At 45.0% G+C, this 14,533-nt stretch overlaps 1 protein-coding gene across 6 annotated transcripts in view; it reads right to left on the bottom strand.

Annotated features, from left to right (window-relative positions):
* Positions 1-14,533, bottom strand: part of Lypd6b (LY6/PLAUR domain containing 6B) — a 167,588-nt gene that overhangs the window by 136,708 nt on the left and 16,347 nt on the right. For all 6 annotated transcript variants that reach the window (XM_041631574.1, XM_041631573.1, XM_041631572.1 and 3 more), the window contains exon 2: positions 812-898. The gene's annotated coding sequence lies outside the window, so the exon portion shown is untranslated. The remainder of the gene's footprint in view (positions 1-811; positions 899-14,533) is intronic.

Raw genomic sequence — 14,533 nt, 5'->3', positions numbered from 1 at the left:
CTCCACAGAGAGGGTCAAGACCTGGGCTTTTTCTAATTCGGTTTGATTCGGTCTGATTTGGATGATTGCATCAGCAGAGGTTTGTTGGGCTATAAATCTTTACACGTATAACTTGAATTGATGATCTGAGTTTCAACAAACTCTTGTCCGACTTACTCTAACTTATGAAATAAGTTATTACACCTCAATATCTGAGGGGCATTGGCTCCTAGATTCTCTCAGACACACACAAGTCCCTAGATACGAGAACCCCTTATGTGGAGTGGTATCGATTCTGCATGTGGCCAACATTTATCCTCATCCCCTTTTGTTCCAACTGAACCCAGGGCACTGCACACACTGTGCGATACATACACTGTTCAAACATGGGGCTGGGAACACAGGTTCAGCCCTTTCTTATTGCAATTTGAATACAGGATCCTACTCAGTTGTTGCCTTGGACTCACAGCCCAGATAGGCCTTGAACTCGCAACCTTCTGCCTCAGCCTCCAGGTGCCTGAGTTCACAGGCCTGAGCCCCCAGGTCCAGCTTTCCATGTTCTGTAAATCATCTCTAGATCATTTATAGTAACTAATTCCATGTCAGTGTTGTGTAAATAGTCATTGTGCTGCATTGTTTAGGGGATCAGGACAAGAGAAAAGGTCTGTACATGTTCTGTACGGGGCAATGTTCTTCCAACATTTTCCGGTTCGGTGGAATTGTGCGTGTAGAATCTGCAGATAACCTCCCTTTACAGTTGTTATTACTGACTGAAGACGGCATAGGGTGTGTTAACATAGAAACATGGTTTGCCTTGAAGCCAGAAACTCACCAAGTGGTGTAGGACGGATGGGAGGAGCCGTGTTTTCTCTCTTCTCAGTTCTCAGCTTCTCAGTATTGAGCCACACAAATGAACCACCTATTCGGGAAACAAACTGTATTTTAGCATTTTTGAAGCAATTCCACAGGAGATTCTGGATGCTCAGCAAACATTAATTCAAACTCATCTGCTTCTCAGGAAAGTGAGTGACGGGCACAGGGAGACATTTACCTTAAGTAAGCTAGCTAAGGGAACACCCCTTCATGCAGTTACCGTCTATGTACATTGTATGTTTGCTATAGCATTTCTTCAGCCCTATGACTTTTCTCTGGAGCTAAGAGCTCAGAGAGCTTACCCCACTTCATAACCAAGTGGAAAATTCTCTGTGTACACCCTCTAAGTCAAGTCCCTATGGCTGGAAGCAGGAAGAAAAACACCAAGAGAATATACATAGTAACTGCACTCCAGAATTCTGAGACTCCAGCCTGTTGGTGCTATAATTGCTCTATCAAGGAGATGAAAGTTCACCGGTATTTTAGATCTACATAGAAGGAATGGCAACTAAAATCTGGAACCGAGAGAGAGAAAGAGAGAGAGAGAGAGAGAGAGAGAGAGAGAGAGAGATCAGAGAGGTGACCTAATGGTTAATCCTACTAGCAAATATTAGCTTGCCTCTGACCTGAAGCTGTGCTAACTCAGAGTTCCTTACTGTGCACTCATAGGTCCTCACTGCCTCCCATTCTTCACACAGCTTGGTCTGACTTGCCTCAGTGTCTCTCCAAAAGCAATTTTTGAATTTGCAACCATTTAATTAACATTCTTCCTTAAACCTGTGAACTTTATCTGGTTTCTGACCATTTATCCAGCCATCGTGGGGCCGGTACGCTCCATCTGTTGAAACTTCCTCTCTTGACTTGTGATGTCCTTCTGCATGGGCACTGCTGTCACCCTGGCCCTCTCCTCACCATCTCTGTTGGCCTGTGCTCATGCCTACAAGGACCAGCATGCTGGGCTTATGGGAGAGGATCAGAAACAGGTATTCCAGGCTCCACTGAACCTGCAAGCTGTCTCCTGTTCCCCAAGGCATCTTGACAAAAGTCCAGAGTGTGCATCTGCAGAAACACAGCCCATCAGTATAGGTAGGCTCCAAATCCATTGTCCACGGAGGCACAGCAGTGGTGGATGCATGGGGACCAATATCAGAGCAGGGATGTGGAGTCCTCCAAGCACCCTGTGAGTATTCTGAACATGTGTCCATCACAGGGCCTAAACAGCGGTGGGAATGACCCCCAAAACCACAAACCCCGGAACACATAGGTGGACTTGAACAATAAACCAGCAGGAACAAGGCAGATTCAGGATCCAGCATCCAGCCAATGAGGCTGCAGATCCAGCTCCAGCAGGAACACATACAGTACCATACAGAAAACTGAAGAAGACACCCAGGCGTGCAGAGCCAGAGAAGACTGAGGGTGGGGATCGGGGTGACTTGCCTGCTCCCTCCCAGGTTTGAACAGGTTTGTCACCTGCCAGCTGATGGTTGTGCAGCTGCCATCACACCCGTGCCCGCAACAAGAATGGGTCTAGAACTGAGACACTGCGCTAGGCCTGCCAGGTAAGAACAGGAGCAGCTACAAGGCACGGGGTTGAAAAAAAAAAAAATAAGGAAATGATAGCAAAGCTCCTATTACTACACCGCCTTTACCATCACCACTGAAGCCAGCAAAGGTGGGCATGTGCTACCCCCCCCCCCCCAGGCTGCCCCTCTACTTCACCTTTCCCTTTCCAGCCCTCTGGCCAATTCCATGTCCCTTAAACTAGGTACAGGGCCCATCCAGGGCCCTGAAGTCTCCTGCCCTCAGCACTTCCTCCTGCCATTTTCACTCAAATGCCCCAGCGGTTCCTACCAAAGTATCATTGCAAATCCCCCTTCACGACCCCAGAACTTTCTCCTTTCCTCGCTGTTTTCATAGCACGCAGGACATTGCCGCTCTGTGTGTTTTAGTTTGCTGTCTCTGTCACCAGAAGAGGGGCGCTGAAAGCCCAGAAAGGCCCAATGATGTGGGAGTGTCATATATCAATCTGTTGATTTCATTGGTTAAGTAATAAAGAAACTGCTTGGCTGGCCCTCATAGGTTAAAACATAGGTAGGTGGAGTAAACAGAACAGAATGCTGGGAGAAAGAAACCAAGTCAAGGAGTCACCATGATTCTCCCACTCCAGACAGACGCAGGTTAAGATCATTCCTGGTAAGCCAGCTCGTGGGCTACAGCAGATTATTAGAAATGGGCTAGTCCAGGTGTGAGAGTTAGCCTAGAAGAGGCTAGATAGAAATGGGCCAAGCGGTGTTTAAAAGAATACAGTTTCCATGTAATTATTTCGGGTAAAGCTAGCCAGGTGGCGGGATGCAGCCTGACCCACCGCTCTTAGCCATGGGGGCAGCCGGGTGCCGGGGACGCAGCCCCTCCGCTCCTATTTCAACAGCCCAAGTAACTGCAGAAGGAAACAATGTCGCGAGCAGAGTATACCTTTGGTCACTTCCCCACCGGCGATTACACCACTGTTGCTTAGGACTAGTACCAGACCGGACACTTTCCTTCTGATTTCCAACTTCTTTAGTCTCCCCTTTCTCCAGACTGACGCCATATTGTGTACTCCCCATGAACATTCAGACCAATAATCGCTCACCTCACTGGACTGCTAAGAGGATTAAAGGGGATAACTCACCCTCAGAAGAGCACTAGGCCAATAACTTGGCCTTTCCTACATGCCGAGTCCAACAAATCACAGCCACTGTAACTATTTGGGAGATGTGTGTGTGTGTGTGTGTGTGTGTGTGTGTGTGTGTGTGTGTATGTATGTGTGTGTGTGTATGTGTGTGGTGATGATGATGATGATGGTGAAGGTGATTCTAGAGACCAAACTAGGGCCCTTAATACATATTTTTAGTAATGATTTGTCAACCACTTAAAACAAAACCTAAAGTTCACCTTTTAAACATCCAGTGGGAAGCCCCCAGGACCTCTGTTTAAACAGTGATTCCCAGCTTTCCTTGTTCCAGAGCTGACCTGGCATGCAAATACAGCAAACCCTTGAAAACAGCATATATAATAGGAACTGTGCTCCAGCACGAATACCAAAGCCAAAATACTATATAAAAGATCAAACAAATATTGACTCAAAGAATTTTCCCCAAGGCAACTGTTATAGTCTTATCTTGAATAGAATGTTTGCACAGTTAATTAAGTTTTGCTGTGCACTCAGCAAGATCCCAGGCAGCCCCTGCCAAGCTGAGCTTCACGGCCCACCATCTTATCACTGTTTACAGAGCCGCACAGGAATCCCTCTCCGTCCAGCCCCTCACCTAGCGGTGGGGCTAACGCTGGGTGTGGGATTCGGCGATAAGTAAGTCATACACCTTTTATGCAGGGACCAAAGAGAATGGACCTTTCGTGCCAGAGATCCCGTTTGCCTATCGCTATGTCATTACCTCCCATAAGACCACAGCCTGTGTCTGTTACCACCTGCTGACTTCCTGGAAACGTGTGAAAGCCTAGAAATGTATGTACGTAGGGAGCTGCTTCTGGATTCCCTGGATATACTTTAAACCCCAAAGCCAACTGAGAGCTTACTTCCTGTCCCTGCTAACAGAGACACTGCTAACACTGCTTGAAGACAGAAACCTCAAAACTCACCTCAGCGTCTAAACCCGTTCTGCGTAATGAATGGGCTGACTGCCAGATAAATTCTGCGTCTAAGCTGCGGAGGTCCGCGATGACAGACGGAAGCCAACAAACGTCACTTAGTACTTTTTCTCCCCTTCCTTCTATTCAGGGAGAGCTTTTAATGCTCTGCCTGCTAGAATCTGATTGGGAATGAAAGTCTAAACTCTACCGTGCCTCTAGGAAAAGTACACTGGATGTATTCAAGAGTGAGAGGGGCAGGGGTCAACAAAACAGCTAATATAACTTAAATAATTTGACATTGATCAGCCCCCCCCCCCAAAAAAGGAGAAAGATAAAAGAGAGAATCAAGATATAAAATGTGGAAGGCCCACAAGAAAGGACTGATATCATGGAAGGCTAGCCACGGCTAGCCATGGACATCCTCAGTAGGAAGCCACTATTTGTGCCTGAAGGAACGGAAACGATCTTATAGAGAAGTGGGCAAGAGCATTCCAGGCAGAAGAAGTGTTTGCACCAAGGTCCTGCAGTAGACTACAAACAGCAGGTTGGAACATGAAGGAGATGGAACTCATTGTTTGACATCAGGGATGGAAGGAGAAAGAAGCAAGAGGAGGGAGGAAGATCAGACAGAGCCTCGCTGCTAGACACACTCAATGCTACCAGTGATGGAAAGCCACCCCTTCACCAAGTTTCATCTATTCAAAACCCTAATGGTTATTTCCCCAAGAATGTATACATCCATATTTCATAAGAGAAACCTGTAGGGGTGGAGAGGGAAACCTTTGGGGATAAAATAAAAAGTTATGCATTAAGTTAACATGCTTGCCTGGGGGTAAATCCTAAACTATTTTGAATACAAACGCCAGCTCTTCATGCTTTGACTATGAACCCCCAGAGCTGGGAGCAGGCGTGACAAGAGCAAAGCAGCTATGCACCCTAGGGAACCGCACTCGGCGACGCTGTGTAAACATGGCACCCTGGTCAGAAAACGATAGCACGCAGTCATGGGAGAGTGGAATATTGGAATTCACCATATGGGCATCTTTAGAAGTCTAACAAGGCCTCAAGATCTTTGATAAGCTTCAGAGCCAAGATGGCTCATGCCATATACAGACTGTACCTTCTCCCTGCCCAGCCTGCTTCTCAACCTAAACACTATCAGTCAAGATAAAAGGCACAGCTGTACCACAGCTGGGAACGGCACCTTAAGATCTGCTGTCTCCTCCCATCAATTCCACTTGGTCCCCATTAACCCAGTTTCGTGTTTGGTGTCAACAGTTTTCCATTAACCAATGTTCCTAAACAGCTCTAAGGCAGGGACGCCACTCAAGTCTACATAGTCCATCACCGAGGTGACAGGTGTGGACTGCAGGGCATGGCCGGCAGCTTGTGTAACAAAAAGATTATGTTATTAATGACTCATAAGCCACAGTCCTGCCCACTGAGCTTGCCCAAGGCCACTCCCACTATCTACCCACAAAATGGACAAATCGCTCTCCTGGGAAGCTATCAGGAAATTAAAAGAAGCCGCAGAGGCTAACGCAATCTATATAATAACCAACCTGGGGAGAAGAAGGTCCTGACGCTTTAGAAAAGTCGCGAAGGAGCAGTGAGGATGGGTTTTTGAGAAGAAATTATAAAAACCGAGTGAGACAAAATAGAGTGGAGAAAATTATCATAGCTATTACTTAGGATTTTTGGAAATACACTTTGCATCTCTCTTAGTAATCTCTGAAAGACACAGTTAGAGTGAATGTTTGGAAACACTTGCTGACTGCCTGGGTTCCTGAGCTGAGCTTTAAGAGGCTCTCAGAGCATTAATCTTGCAACACCTAGAACTGAGCAGTCCGGTCCACTGCGGGAGGATGCTCCAGGTCCTTCACTTGTCACAACGCAGTCTGCAGTGCTGAGGGTGGTGATGTGCTCTACAACAAAACACTGCCAAGACACCGCAGGGAAAACCACAGCAGACCTTTCTTCCCTGACTCAACAAAAAAGCCAGTTAGCCTGAAGAGGTTAAAAAGGCCACATATCAGTTTGCTCTCAAGCAGCCTTCAAAAGGTACAGACACGGCCAAAAAAAGTTTCTGCCATGCATATTTTTTTTCAATATCAACAAAGAAGCCTAAATAGCAAAAGTCTGTTTCCTCGCAGTGAGGTTCCATGACCATGTAGAATTTTCTGAGCAGTTGACCTGAGATTGTCTGTGATGTGGGAGTGTCATATATCAATCTGTTGATTTCATTGGTTAAGTAATAAACAAACTGCTTGGCTCATAGCTTAGAACATAGGTGGGTGGAGTAAACAGAACAGAATGCTGGGAGGAAGAGGAAGTGAGCTCAGAGACTCGACAGCTCTGCTCTCTGGAGCAGAGAGAGGCCATGCCCCGCTCCCGGGCAGACGCAGGCGATGAAGTTCCGACCCAGGATGGACGTAGGCTAGAATCTTCCCGGTAAGACCGGTGCCCACAGATTATTAGAGATGGGTTGATCGGGATATCAGAATTAGCCAGTAAGGGCTAGAGCTAAAGGGCCAAGCAGTGTTTAAAAGAATACAGTTTCCGTGTAATTATTTCGGGTAAAGCTAGCCGTGGGGGCGGCCGGGTGCGGGGACGCAGCCCCGCCGCTCCTATTTCAACATGTCTGAGCATGCACTCACTCCTCCCCAGAGGTCAGCCCCATAGCAAGTTTGAGAGGAGAATGATTGGACCATGTTTAATCCAAAAGGAAGTCTTCTATAGCCTAGGAAGTTTCTGGCCAGAAATAGTTTATCTAAAAACAAACTATGTCACAGCAGTGAGTAGTCAATTAAAATTTTCATTTGCACAAAGAAAAATGAAGCCATCAATCTAATCATAAAACAGCTACTTCAGATATCAGTGATTATGATTATACCAGAGCTCCTTTAATACAAAATAAAATAAGAGGGCTGGAGAGATGGCTCAGAGGTTAAGGTTATGGCAACTCTTATAAAGAACACAAGGAATATAAAGAACAAATGGAATTATGGTGACTCTCTTACAGTTTCAGAGGTCCTGTCCACTATCATCATAACAAGGATCATGGCAGCAGGTAGGCAGATAAGGTGCTGGAGGAGTAGTTGAGATTCCTACATCTGGCAGGCAACAGGAAGTAGACTGAGACATTGGGCAGTATCCTTAGCATAGGAAAGCCCAAAGTCCACCCCACAGTGACACACTTCCTCCAACAAGGTCATACCCACTCCAACAAAGCCACACCTCCCAATAGTGCCATCCCCTTTGGGGACTATTTTCTTTCAAACCAACACAGACTGAAATGCTACTACATAAAACCCTAACACCTGGTCAGGTGGTGATGGCGCAGAGACAGGCAGATCTCTGTGAGTTTGAGGCCAGTCTGGTTGACAAAGGAAATCCCAGGACAGCCAGGGCTGCTACAGAGATCTATCTCAAACAAAGAAAGAAACAAATAAAACCCTAACACTTAAGTTAGCAAATCTCTGTCTCCAACTTCCTTACCCTTTTCCCTTTTGCTTTTCTACAGTAACAACACAAAGAGCCTACAATCAGGGGAGGAAAAAAAAACATAAAGTCTTTTAAAATTACGCACAGAAATGAGGATGTACTTTTAGAATACATCTGAGGGGTGAATTGCTTTTTTACTTTTCACTTTTATGCGTTCTTGGGGCTTTTATACTGTACATTTCTTAATTTATCATAAAGAGAGATTTGAAATAAGTTATTATCATAGTGTGATGAGACTGAGATTAAGGGTCATGGTATATACTAAAGGGCAGGATCAGGATAAAGCTTTCACTGATGACTAGCTATTTTGACCAGTGAAAGAAGTGACAGTTGCACCGCAGAAATTCCCAAGCTTAAGCAGGCTTAAGAACCCCTTGGATAGCACCTGAAGACACAGGAGAAGAAAGCTGGGGCCCTACACGTCTAAGTTCCCAGGTGGTACTGATGCTGCCAATCTCCAGACTGTAAAGTCCATAGACGGGTTTGATACATTAGGAAGTCAGTAGGGTTTTCTAGAAAGTACACAAGCACACTCAAGAGCCCAGCCTCTCAACATCCTAGAGCAGGAGCCCATGTCATCTCTCTCCAGTCCCGACGCGGGGGGTCAACAGAATTCAGATCATCCTGATTCTAGGACTAATAAGCTTGTTAGAACATATGATGGAACTATCCTTTGGTTCCAACTTGGCAGAGTGCCCCTGCACTCCCTGGAACTATCCATAAGTGTACCCCGGTGCTTGCCAAACACCACACTGCTTCCTGTGAGGATGTTTTCAGATGCCTTCGATGGATGTCCGAAAATGTGGTACCTATAAAAGAAGACAAAGGCAAGCATGCACGCCACAGCCTGATCACGTGATGACCAACAATGCTTGCACTCAGCAGAGACCTCTGACAACACCAGAGAGGCAGAAGCAGGGAGAACTGCCAACAGTCAGGCCAGGCCCTGCCCTTCACTCCCAACCTCATCCTTCCCAGGCACGCTGAGATCCTTTGGGAGAAAACAACAGAAACCACAGTGAGAAACTGCATAAAGCCTCGGAAAGCTACCGAAGTGCTTTTAAAAATTACTCAGGCCCACACCCAGCAAGCATCATCACCCGGCAAGCCCTCCAGATACCTTGCGGCAAACTCAATGTTTTCCTTGAGCCTAGGAAGAAGTACAGAGCTAAGAGGCCTCCACATTGGATGCAGGAAGACCTTCAAAGAGACACTAAGTTAATTAACCATTCACGAGAGTGCAGAGAATTCCCACCAGCCATCAGGTCCCCAAACACCACACCTGCCATTTATTCCCAGTGCTGCCATTTCCTGCCTGTGGTGAACTAATTACACACAGTGGGAATTCTGGAGCTGCCAGCTCTAATGTTTACCTGCTGTTAACTTGTTGTGTGACCTCAAAGATAGGTCTCCAGCGCCTTTATTTCCTCTGCTATAAAAGCAAGATAAGGGACTGGCAGGCTTGACAAAGAGCCCTAGCATAATACTACAGTCACAGAGATACTCTGGGATAGCAATTAATGTGTTTCTTTTACTAAGGCCTCTAACGATAACGATGACATGTTGTGAAAAGCGTGGGACCTCAAATGATATTTCCTCCTTTGCTAAGACAGGTTTGAATGGCAAAAGCCTCCTCTGGAACAGAGGATAAAGCAACTGCCGGGCTTCTTGGTAAATCACTCCGTTTTGTTAAACAGCTGTCGGTAACCATGGTTCTAATGATAGGTTCTGGCTGTATAAGCAGATGAAGTACTAGAAAACATATTTGATTTCTCTAACCCTGGCATCCAGCATTAAAAGCTTAGTTTAATGCTTAAAACTCCATCAACGTAGGGCTGTACTCTCTCACCAATAAAAGCTTTGAAACCACGGAAAACTATGCCACAGAACCGTGAGAGACATGGGCTGTGCTAACCTGCGAGCAAAGCTGGTTACAACACATTGTGAATACAAAGCAATCAGTATAATCAGATTCAGTGAATCCACATGGTCATAGAAAACTACGCACAAGTGGTAGCTGTTGTATCTCACACCCACCTTATGAGGTCCCCAGCCCTTTGCTCACACATTTCCCAATTGTGTGTATTACAAACTTAATGTAAATTTCCCCAGCTGCTTCTTTCTTCATGTGTACAAGTTTCAGCTTTGAAATAGTCAAATATTCTCTTTTTCCCATGAATGACTTTTCTGGATTTCAACCATAAACAAAGTCATTCCTGCATATATTTTGCAAATTCTCCCATAATTTTCTTTGCCATGTCCATCTCTCTGGAACTTAGTTTTGGGTACAGTATGTTTACTGGGGTCTAAGCTGACAATTCTTTGTGTCTGAATCACTCAACGAATAATTTACTAAATAACTCTTATTCATTATCTTATTTGGAAAACTTTGGTATATTTTAACCTAAAGATAGTTTGGACTTCATTACTTTATTTGTTAATACAAAGCTTAAAAAAAAACTATACTGAAACAAATATATACACTATTTTTAAAAATTTTCTAAGAAATTATGAACAGCTCCAACTGTCATCAAGTCACTGCAGCAGGAAGCCACCTAAATAATAATGCTGGTTTGAAATCAGCTCACCCATTCACAGAGGCCTGTGAGAATGTAATTGCAGGGTTGGTAAGTACCTGGTAGCTGAGTCACTGACTACTGTTTGAATTTTCTGCTTATTTCATGGGGCTGGGTTATTACTTCTTGGGTGGTAATGTTATTCTTAGTCCGAAACAACTGGAAATAACACCCTTGGCTCAGAAAAAAAAAAAAAAAAAAAAAAAAAATATATATATATATATATATATATATATATATATATATATATATACAAAAACAGAAGAATAAAAGACTCCATTGTGTAGTTTGGTCAAGATTTACAACCTTTGCTTGCCTCTGTTGGTGATCCTTCCAGGTATATTAGGAAAGAGTTCTACAGTATGTGCTATATAGATTTGCACTTGTTTTCAGTTCTCTATTAACATTAAAATATAAGTTCTGGAAGCAAAGGGTATGTGCATTGGGGAAGAGAAAGAGAGAGGGGGGAAAAGAGAAGGAGAGAGGAAACAGGGAGGATTTGTCACCTGACAGCTGCCTCTTTGCAGAGGTGGACCCTCAGGAAGGCTGACGGAAGACCAATTATTTTAGTATCTCATGTACTGCAAATGAATCTTAAGGGGAGGTTCACATAGCCCCGAAATTTCCCATCTTAAATCCATCTCTCCACTGAGAAACATGGTCCAATTCTTGCCATCAGTTCACACCCCGGAGCACAAGACATGATGATCTTTCTTTCCATTTGCATAGCTATGATTCGTCATTATCCAGCCCCATTTTTTTTTTTTTACTCAACAAACTAGCATTGCACCATTAAGATTTCAGCATGTCTATTCTTGCAGCAAGTATTTTGAATTGTGCCTTTTAGAAGCAACCACTTTAAGAAAGAAAAAAAAAGTCATCACTTCTGAAGTACATACTTGGCTTGATATTAGAATTCGTTTTCCTGCTGCCTTTTGCGAGGAGAAGGAAGGACTTGATTTTGTCTCAGCCCTGTGGTTCATGTCTTTGCTTTCCTCCCCCAAGAGACAAACCTCATCAGGTTTATTTCTTCCATGCCAACCACATCACCCGTTTGTTCTGATATACAAGCTGTACATGTTAGCAAAGTCTAGATGCATTCCCTTTTCTTCCTTGAAAAAAAAATGCTGTTTTATACATTATTATACTGAATTACTAAGTGTAATCTAGAAATATCGCTTAACTTCTAATCTAATAAGTGACTAAGATTTAAGAAATCTGGTGTGTAACTGCTGAAATTCTGTCCATAAAATAGAGAAGCAAATTTACCAGAGCATCTTCCCTCCTTGTGCTTCTCCCTCTTCCCTGGAGAAGGGATATATTTGTTAAGCAATACAAGCCAGGAGAGGAGAGGGAGACTGCCTTCCATGCTGGCAAAAGCAGCCTCTTTGACGGATCCACTCCACTCCCAGTCCCGGAGGAGTCTATGGGAGCTGAGAAGTAGAGTTACACAGCAGTAAATGTGACCCAACTGCCCCTCCCAGTCCTCTACCCTGGCATCTGCCTAGGGGTTTGAGCTGAGGAGTCAGACCAACTTCACAGCAGGCTCCCAGTGAGCTGACAGCAAACGCCAAAAAGTCCAGAACAATGCAGTTCCTTCAACTATCCTGGGAAAGAAGCATCTAAAAGAATAGGTGTAATTTTGTTCATTGTGTGCTGCTGTTACAAAATACTTGGAGCTGAGAAGCACCAAGATTAGTTTAATTTTGCTTACAACTCTGATGGCTGGAAAGTCCAGATCACGTGGTACCAGCATCAGTAAAGGGACTCCTGGCTAACATAGTAACAACATAGTAGAGAATCAAAAACAAAAAGGAAGGAGGGAAAAGGGAGAGGGAGGGAGGGAGGGAGGGAGGGAGGGAAGGAGGGAGAGATGGAGGGTCAGAGTGCCATGACAAAAGCAACCTAAGGGACAAACGCTTTATTTCGGTCTATAGTTCAAAAGTACAGTCCGTCACGACAGGTGTCCTGGCAGCAGGCCCTCCAGAAGGCTGGCCACGTCACATCCGAGGTTAGAAAACAGAGAACATTGACAGTCACTCAATGAGGTTTCTCCTTTTAAATCAGTCCAGGTCCCAAGCCCAGGGAATGGTGGTCACCCACTGTCATGGTGTATCTTCCCATGTCAGTTAGATAGATAAAGACAATCCCTCAAAGGCATGGTCAGGGGTTTACCAAATCTAGACGATCCCTTATAAGCACACTCGGGGGTTTGTTTCTAGGTTATTTTCTGAGGTACATGATGCATATGAATCAACACAGCAAGGCTCAAAATTCATTCTTAAGGCAATTGCATGAACCCACCCAACTCCATACCTCCTCTCTCTCTCTCTCTCTCTTTAGAAAACAAACAGGCAAAAAACAAACAAACAAACAAATAAGACCTTATCAGGATTAAAAGAAAGCACAAGAAACACACACAAAACCCATAAAATCATGAAGTCTGAAACCATAATATACAAGCAAAAGACTAGTAAATAAAAATGTTCAGACAGAGCCATATGAGACCAAAAGTCTACATAAATACCATTGAGTTCATTTTGCGTTGGCATTGTACTGCTGGGCATGAAGCCTGCCCATTAGTTTGCCTAATACACCCAGTGAGACTCCATTGGAGAAAACAAACTTTTCCTTTGGAAGCAGATGTCAGCTAGAGATGGCTTCTTGATTAGGGATGGAAGCTCATGTCCCCTTCTGCCCTCAATGCTGGGACCCTTGCTGGCTAGACCATGTGTGAGCCTGTGCACGTTACCACAGTCTCTGTGAGTTCACTTGTGTAGCATTCCCAATGTAGTGTCTGGAGGTGGGGAAGATCCAGCAGGAGCTGAGGGAGACCATGATTAGAATATATTATATGAAAACAAATTATTTTTAATAAAAAAGAAAGAAGAAAGAAAGAAAGAAAGCCCCAAAGGAAACCAGACCCTGGGTGCTGGCTCACCAGACAGGTGCTAACATTGCCCTTTGGAGAAGTTCCCTCTTAAAATGTACAAAGCAGCAGGTGAAAGGAGCCAATGAGCGCTGCCCGTGGCCTTCATCAGTGGCCCTGGGTGCTCTGGTCCTTCATGGGCCTTTTGCAAACAGATTCAGCCACTAACTGCTAGAAGGAGCAGTACTAAGTCCCTTGGTTCTAGGCTTCCCCTAGTGGAAGGCTGGACTATAACCAGCGGTTGGTTTGTGGACTTAGTTATTCCTCAGGACAATGGGATTTTTATCTCTGTTTGAAAGATGGGGCCACAAAGACCCAGCAGAATAACCTGCCTACAAGTAGAAGGTTGTCAGGACAGGATTCCGACATCGGTTACCCAAACTCAAAGACCCTGATCATAATTCCATGCTAAACAGCCTTGGAAACCTCACAGGCCAGCCTGTTCATACTCTGTGGATTTCCACACCCTTGGGATAAAATCCAAATTGACCAGCTTATTAGTACAGTAATTAGTACGATATTTAAGACTCTGCACGGCCTGGTCCTGCTCATATTCCATCCAGTCACCTGCCCCAAGGCCACCACTGCCTCCTCAAGCTCCACCCCTTTCCTGTCAGTCCCCCACCCCTTTCCTGACCTCCCTTTCCTGTGCCCCCCTCTCCCCCAGGCTTGTTCCAAGCACTTCCCAAACCCTCTGGTTCCCTCAAACTTTGCTCCTGCCTCTCCATTATAGGACCATCACCGCTCTAGGACTTAGGCCTGGCACGGGGTAATTCAAGAATCTCTGTACAGGGCTCCAGCTCTCCACTGTCTATGCTCATCTCTCTCTCTCTCTCTCTCTCTCTCTCTCTCTTTCTCTCTCTCTCTCTGAACTCCCAACCCCTAGTGGAAAGGTCTGGATCCTTGGCGGTCCCAGAGCCAGAAAAAAAAAGGCTGCTCTCCCCAAGGGTACTCCATAAAAAACTGGCAAAAATACGAAGCAGGCAGAAAGAACAAGAGGGAGAGATCGATGGACAGGAGATATGAATTTCCATTTTTA

This window comes from Microtus oregoni, unplaced genomic scaffold (assembly GCF_018167655.1).
Source record: "Microtus oregoni isolate MIOR12 unplaced genomic scaffold, Mior012 000037F_ref0000500, whole genome shotgun sequence".
Taxonomy (NCBI): Eukaryota; Metazoa; Chordata; class Mammalia; order Rodentia; family Cricetidae; genus Microtus; species Microtus oregoni.
Note: the sequence above shows the minus strand (reverse complement) of the source record. Positions and strands in the feature narration are given on the sequence as shown.